Source organism: Staurois parvus, unplaced genomic scaffold (genome assembly GCF_062004578.1).
Source record: "Staurois parvus isolate SC_StPar_1 unplaced genomic scaffold, SC_StPar_1.0 ptg000056l, whole genome shotgun sequence".
Lineage (NCBI taxonomy): Eukaryota > Metazoa > Chordata > Amphibia > Anura > Ranidae > Staurois > Staurois parvus.
The window spans coordinates 3004979-3012270 of record NW_028317852.1 but is presented as its reverse complement, the minus strand read 5'-3'; positions in this window follow the sequence as shown (position 1 = coordinate 3012270).

Genomic DNA, 7292 nt, shown 5'->3' with positions numbered 1-7292 from the left:
AAACCAGTAAACCCAAAACAGGTGTGTGTTTTTTAAGGGCAGGACAGCTGTCAGCAACACATCCAATATCATCACACTGATTGAAGTCAAGGTTGGCTCACTCCTGGCTCCAATTAGCTCTGGGAGAAGTCATTAAGCTAGGGCCTCACATACTTTTTCCTCCCTGCACTGTGAATGTTTACATGTTATGTGCAATTAAACCATGGCAACATCTAATGTTTGTGTAGTATTATGTTCAGCAGACTGTGTTCTTCTATTGTTGTGACTTAGATGACGTTCAGAGCACATTTTATGCCCAATTCATGCAAAACTCCACGTAATCCCAAGGGGTTCACATACTTTTTCTTGCAACTGTATATATATACACACACATATATATATTATATACATATACAGTGTGTGTGTGTGTCCTTTTAAATAAATATGCAGTTTATTAAAAACAATAAAGTAAAGATGCAGATGATTGTGTCTTACTGAAATGTTAAATTAAACTACAGTTACCTAAAAAGTACGGCTCCCAGAGAAACAATTTCTTTTTACTTTGGAAAGCATAAGAGAGATTTGGAACATCTATCAGGTTTTCATTGCAATCTGTGTCCCCAATGAAAGGACTTTCATTCACTTTCTGGCCAACCGACAGGAGTCAGAAGGACCAGAAACAATAGCAATTGTCAAAAGCACTTCTGGTACAGTGAAAGAAGATTAGAACTTCTGTAAGGTTTTTATTGTGTGTACCTTCCTGTACCAGTGATATGATCTCTTGTTTCTTGTCCTAATGTCAAAAGTGTGATACTGGTACAAAAACAGGCTGGTTTACCAAAGAAAAGGAAAAAGGGCGGGGAGAAATCACCATGGTATGCTTGCTTGCATCGCGTGTTCAGGTGAGCATAGATGTACAGGGGTTAAAAAAAAATGGAAATACTACATGATTGGCAGGTATGAAAGTGACTACATGTTTCACATTGAAAGCAGAAGTGATGTAACACTCTTTTACTTCTGCTGGAAATTTGGAGGTATGCAAGGAATGGTGATTTGGGGTGATGTGTGTTGGGAGGGGGGATGGGGGAAGAGGATTTATGCTTGGAGGGGGGATTTGTGAAATTTGTGCTAGAAGAGGTGATATGGTAGAGGGGGATGGAATTTGTGCTAGCAGGGGATTTTTTTTTTTGGGAGGGGAGAGATTGGTGCTGTAGAGATGATTGGGATATTTGTGCTGGGAGGGAACATTGTTTTGGGGGGAATTGTGCTAGGAGGGGGACTGGGAGAAGACTGTGTGCTGGGAGGGGGGATTTGGAGCGGATGGGGGGGAATCTGTGCTAAGGCGGTAAATGTGAGGGGGTAGAGGATTTGTGCTAGGAGGGGGGATTTTTTTGGAGGGGGGATTTGAGGAAAGAGAGGATTTGAACTTGAAAGGGGGGCAAAGATTTGTTCTGGCAGGGGAACTTAGCAGAGGGGTGGATTTGTACTGGGAGGAGGGGGGATTTATGCTTAGGGGTAAACATGCAGATTAGTGTTCATTTTTTTTTGGGGGGGGGCAATTTTTGCTGACACATAATGCTCATACATCTTGGGGGGGCAGAGTTTGATATGTTTGCCTTGGGCTCTAGATGACCTTGTCCTGGCACTGGTGGGAAGCCTCACTTTCGTCATTCACTGCATGCACTGCTAGTAATACAGAGACATGTCAGAGCTTACTGGGGATAATTACTAAGGGATATTACATATACCAGTGTACTGATTGTGAGCAGAAAACCAAATCACATCCTTGCTTGATTTATTATGCATATAGATATGTGCGCACAGACTCCAGGCTATGCAATCTCCCCAGTGGAGTCAGAGGCAGCAACAAAAACCTGGCAGCAGTTCTAGCCCTTCTGCAAACTATGCAAAACTAAAATTAAAAAAACTTTTGTCAGGAGTTTGACTTCAAGAAGAAATTATTAACTGTGCACTAGTTCTAGTAAATCTTCCCCTCAGTCTCTATTATACTGACAAGATACTATTGCAGTGCTATGAATTCTAGAAAATTTGTGAATTAGCTGCATTTTGAGGCTACTCTAAAGGTCTTCCATGAGGTGCATAAATAGTGGGTGACTCCAAGTTTCATTAGGAAGTTGAAAGCTCTCTATATGCATTCTCAATAAGCCACATCCTTAAAATAAATTAGCTATGTCCATCTGTCACCACAACGCACTTAGCATGCTGCTCTATTATCACCCTATAAATAATTTTTCTGGGTTGATGTCTCTGACTGCCCTTAATGGAAATCTGTACTTTGCCTATACAAGGCAAAGTAACATGCTTAGTTTAGAACAGGGATCATAATAAGCCAGTACTCACTATCCCTGCGCCCCCTGCCACTCTGATCCATTGCCAGACTCTTAGTAAACATTCAGTACTTCCAGTTTTTTTAATGATAAGATGTTTCCTCTGCCCACAGATCAATGTAGTGCTTGGTACAAACAGACAGTCACCAGGTTTGATCTCCGTCATATCTCTGTTAGGTGGGGCACCCACTTCAACACATATAGTAACTGACAGTGGATCGGAACCATAAGAGAGTGTGGGTAGGGTAAGTACATGCTGTTTAAAGGATAACTCTGCGTTCATGGAAAAAATATATATCTAATGAAAAAAAAAATATAACATATATAAGTGCTAGACAAGCCATTCATGTTAATAATTTTTTTTTAAATTCAATGCAATATGGCATTGGTGTACAGAACGCCCCCAGAAATGTCATTACTGCTTGTGTAATTGGCTCACTGATTTTCCCATATCCTGCACTAAGATACATGTCAAATTTTAGGCACCACCTTCAATAAGAGTTTCAGTTTTAGTGAAATGCTCCCCAAAGGCTAAATAGTTCTAAAGGGATGCTGACACTGCAGCTTTTTTCAACAAAACACTATGAGTGTACCAGACAATTAAAATGAACCCATTCATTTTACAGCAGGTTGTACGGAGTAAAATCTAAGCACCAGAAAGAAACAGAGGAAGAAAGACAGGAAAAAAGGCAGATATATTTAACTGCTTCCCAACTGCACTATAGCCGAAAGATGGCCACAGCACTGTTGTCTAGTTCAGGGAGGCGTCCATGGACGTCCTCTCAGAACCCGCCCCCTGCGTGCCCCCAGCACACACAGCTGATCAGGTGATAAGGGAAAAGGCCAATCATAGCGGCCTTTTACCATGTGATCAGCTATGTCCAATGACAGAGCAGATCACAATGTAAATACAGTTGCCGGTTATCGGCTGCACTTTCCTCACGCTGTCACAGCTTTAAGAAAGTACTGTTGATAACCGGCAGATGTGACAGGGAAGATCTGCACTGATAATCAGGGCACTGATTATCAGTGCCCTGATTATCAGTGCCGCCCAGCAATGCTGCCCATCAGTGCCCAGCAGTGTCACCCAGAAGTTGTGCCCATCAGTGCCCCGCAGTGTCCCCATTGGTGCCCAGCAGTGTTGCCCATCAGTGCCCATCAGTGCTGCCCAGTAGTGCCACCCATCAGTGCCCAGCAGTGTCATCCATCAGTGCTGCCCAGCAGTGTCGCCCATCACTGCTGCTCAGCAGTGCCGCCCGTCAGTGCCCAGCAGTGTCGCCGGTCAGTACCATCTGTCAGTGCCTCCAGTTGGTGCTATCAGTCAGTGCCACCCATAGGTGCCGCCTATCAGTGCCTATCATTGCCAATTATCAGTGCCCATCATTGCTGCATATCAGTGCATCATCTGTGCCTCCTCATCAATGCCCACCAGTGCCTCATCAGCGCCGCCTCATCAGTGCTACCTATTACTGCCCATCAGTGCTGCCTATCAGTGCATCCTCATCAATGCACATCAGTGAAAGAGAAAAATTACCTGTTTGCAAAATTTTATAATAGAAACAAAGAAAACCTTTATTTTTTTCAAATTTTTGCTTTTTTTCATTTATAGTGCAAAAAATAAAACCCCCAGTGGTGATTAAATAACACCAAAAGAAAGATCTATTTGTGTAAAAAAAATGATAAAAATTTCATATGGGTACAGTGTTGCATGACCACGCAATTGTCATTCAAAGTGCAACAGCGCTGAAAGCTGAAAATTGGCCTGGGCAGGCAGGGGGTAGAAGTGCCTGGTAGGCAAGTGGTTAAAAGAGGCCGGCTTACCAAGACTGGCAGAAGCAAAATTATTAGCTTTAGGAAAACCTTTTTCCCAGGAGGAAATTATTATAGCATTGAAGAGTATGGCTGCAGGAAAGAGTCCCAGATCTCATGGATATAAAGTGGGATATTATAAGAAATGTAAAGAACAACTTGTCCCCAAAATATGTGCATATATGAATGCGTTAGGAGAGGGGTTGGAAATGAGAGAAGAGTTGCTACAAGCATATATAACAATTATACCTAAAGAGGGGAAGGATGGGTCACAATGTGCCAGTTATAGACCTAAATCGTTACTGAACATAGACACAATATTATACGCTAAAGTACTAGCAACTAGGATGAAAGAGCTGATGCCGGATTGGATACAATTAGATCAAGTGGGATTCATTCTAGGCAGAGATGGTAGGGACAATGACTGCTCCTTCTGCAAAAAACCAGGAGAGAGAAGAAGCTGACGGTAATCCTGTCGATTGATGCTGAAATAGCTTTTGACAGGGTAGACTGGGGATTCATGGTAAATACGTTAGAGGCATTAGGATTAGGGCCCAAAATGTTAAAGTGGCTAAAAAAGCTATATAGTGTCCCATCAGCAGCTGTTAAGGCAAACGGGTCTCTATCACAGTTTATTAAAATGTATAATGTACAAGACAGGGATATCCACTTTCTCCCGTTATTTGTAAAATCTTTGGAACCACTATTAGCGATGCTAAAAAGAGTGTAGATGTAACAGGAATCAGGATAGGAGACGTGAAACACAAGGTAGCGGAGTATGCAGATGACATGTTGTTTTATATTGTAAACCCTAGATTAACGTTACCTAATTTAATGAGAGTACTACGAAGAGTTATCAAATTTTAAATTAACCCCTCAAAGTCAGAGATATTAAATATTAATGTTCCAAACTTACAGAAACAGACTTTGCAAAAAGATTTTCCTTTTACATGGAGGGAAATATAATTAAGCTAATTAGGAATAAAGTTAACTTCCTCAATAAAGAACTTATATCAAGCAAATTATATTCCTTTAAGAAATGAAATAAAGGATGAATTGAGGAAAATCTCAATGGGATGGCTTTCCTGGATAGGTCGTATAACTATGGTAAAGACGGTGATCGTACCAAATATCTTGTATAAGTTTCACATGCTCCCAATACATTTACCAGGGTCTTTCTTTGCGACCCTAAAAAAATTATACTCAGGTATATATGGGTAAATAAGAGACCAAGAGTTAAATATGAAGTTTTGTGTAATGATAAAGGGAAAGGGGGTTTAAATCTTTCCTAATTTTAGGAAATACTATATTTGGGTGTTATTATCAGGAATAGTAGATTGGATACATAATCCAACAGGGGGGGGGGAGGTTGGAATGCTGGGTAACAATGGAAGGTATACTTAGTGAGGCACAATTAGACAGGATTATCTGGTTGCCACATAAGTTTCGTATAATGGATAAAAATACAAGCACTTTGACATGGAATGTATTAAAGGTTTGGGATGTAATGCACAAGAAGATGGGATGGAAGTAAAAATCAATATTATTACCACTGGTGGGAACAGAGTTTTTCCCACCAGGGAGAGATAATATTTAATGGAAATGGATAAAATATAGAAATGCACGCTTAAAGGATATTATCACGTACCTGGTGATGGAGGCCAATGGAGAGAGGGCTTCCATTGCAGCTAAGTTCCGGACTCCCCTGAGAGTGGGACAGCGGGAGTCAGGCCCAAAATTGCACAGGTTGCCTGTAGGAGTGCTGGTTGGTGGTCCACTCAGAAGCACAGCTGGTGCACAGAGATAGGTCTGCAGGCAGGAGGCGCCTGTGCGTGGTATGCAAGCCCTTCCGGGATTTAGATGTTTACTGGGTAGTCGGTTCAAGCCAAGGTCAGGTACCAGATGGGAATCAGAGCAGACGTAGTCAGATGGGATAGCCGAGGTCATGCATAGGGGAGCAAGAAAGAGAGAGAGTATCCGTAAGCCAGGCCGAGGTCAGATCAGGGGTAAGGCAGAGTAGACAGGTCCAGAAGCAAGCCGAGTCAAAGTCACAGGAAACAGGAACAGGGCACGGGGAGCTAGAGATCATCCAGCAACTTGAGGAAGTGATGAGCCTCATTATAAAGGCCGTCTGGCACCAAACTGAGGCTGATGTGTCCTTCTGCACCCATGCAGAGTACTAACAGAAATGCCAGATCTTCCAGAACTTCTGCCATGGACAGGACCCTGACAGATATAGTAGATAAGGACGGTTGAGGACATGTATCCATTCGAATGTTGAGTTCAAATACAGTTCAAAAACATGTCATCTCTAGGATCTATAAGACCCTTATTGAATTAGCTGGATCTGATTCTCCATTGTACTTAGAGGAATGGGAAAAAGAGCTTGGAACAAAACTGAATGAGCAACAAAAAAAATAAAATATTTAAATTAACACATGAGGTGATGAACATGAACACAGTCGAAATTAATTAGAAATGTTTAGTAATATGGTATATTACACCTCGTGTAGCACATAAAAAACGATCAGAAGTTTCATCTTTATGTTGGAGGGGGTGTGGGACTAATGAACCAATACATGGTGGGAATGTCCTAAAATACAGAACTATTGGCAAGAAATAATCCAATATATACAGGAGATACTGGGGATCATCATACAGAACGACCCGTGGGTTTGTTTATTCCATAAATCTGAAACTTCAGTGAAACAATATAAGAATAGGGTATTATATCATTTAATTAACGTAGCTAAAGGACTTATCCCCAAATTCTGGCAAGTCCAAGAGCCCCCAAAAATAAAGGATTGGATAAATAGAGTTGAGTATATATATAAGATGGAGGAGTAATATCACATGGATGAAGATAAAATGGAAAAATTCTGAAAAGTATGGAGTAGATGGTATGATTTTAAAACATCCAAAAGATACCTGGAAGTTGTCGAAGTATAAAGAGTAAAGAGAGTTTAATCGAATGGTAGTGGTGTCTCATATGAGGGAAGAGAGAGAGGAGGCATGAGAAGAGGAAGGTAAATATAGATGGAAGAATATTGGAGGAACTAGAAGTAAAGAAAATGGAATATGAGCAGGGGGAATTTAATGGGTGGGGGTGGAAAGATGGTGGGAGGGGAAGGGAATAGGTAAACTTATGTAAAAATT